Genomic DNA, 1,235 nt, shown 5'->3' on the forward strand with positions numbered 1-1,235 from the left:
AAAACTTAACTCTGACAGCATACAAAAACTTTATTTTCTTCTGCCACATTTTATGTTTTTGATGCCACAATTTACATATTTGTATATTATGTATCAAATAACAAATAATTTACCTATAATTATTTTAATACTTTATTTTTTAACCTTTATACTAGAATTAGAAGTGATTTATATACCACCATTAAAGTATTCTGAATTTGTCTATATACTTATCTTTACCAATGAGTTTTATAGTTTCCTGTTTTCACATTACTTTCATGTCTCATGTTAGCTTCATGTTATTTTAGCTTGAAGAACTCCCTTTAGCATTTTCAGTAAGACAGGTCTAGTGGTGATGCACTTTACCTTTTGTCTGCATGGGAAAAACTTTCTCCTTTATCTCTGAAGAACAGCTTTTCTGTTTAAAGTATTTTTGTCTGTCAGTTTTATCTTTTAGCACTTTGAATATATAATCCCATTCTTCCTGGACTGCAAGTTTTCTGCCTAGAAATCTGCTCATAGCCTTATGGGGGTTTCCTTGTATGTGACAAGCTTCTTTACCTGCTGTTTTCAAAATTCTGCTTGTCTTGATTTTTGACAATTTGATTATAATATATTTCAATGAAATCTCCTTTAAATTGAACCTGTTTGGGAATCTTTAAGCTTCAGGTACCTGGATGTCCATATCTTTTCGCAGATTTGGGAATTTTTTAGACATCATTTATTTATGTAAGTTTTCTATTTACTTCTCTCTCTCTACATCCTTCTGCAACTCTCATGTGAATTTTAGTTTTTTGATGATGTCTCATATATCACATAGGCTTCTTTTTCATTCTTTTTTTATCCTCTGACTGGATAATTTTAAATGACTTGTCTTCAAGTTCACAGATTCATTCTTTTCTTTGATCAAGTAGCTGTTGACAATATGTATTGTATTTTTCATTTTATTCATTATATTCTTCAGCTCCAAAATTTCTCTTTGATTCTTTTATTATAATATCTGTCTCTCTGTTGAATTTCTCATTTTGTTCATAATTCTTCTGATCTCTTTGAATAAGGTATATGTGTTCTCTTGTAGTTCACTGAACTTTCTTAATTAATACAATTATTTTAAATTTTTGATAGGAAATTCATAGATCTCCATTTTTTTGAGGTCTATTACTGAAAAATTATTGTGTTTCCTCTGTGGTCTCATGTTTCCTTGATTTTTCTGTGTTCTTTGAAATCTTGTGTTGCTCTTTTTGCATTTGAAGAAG

Source organism: Pteropus vampyrus, unplaced genomic scaffold (assembly GCF_000151845.1).
Source record: "Pteropus vampyrus isolate Shadow unplaced genomic scaffold, Pvam_2.0 Scaffold422, whole genome shotgun sequence".
In the NCBI taxonomy this organism is placed as follows: Eukaryota; Metazoa; Chordata; class Mammalia; order Chiroptera; family Pteropodidae; genus Pteropus; species Pteropus vampyrus.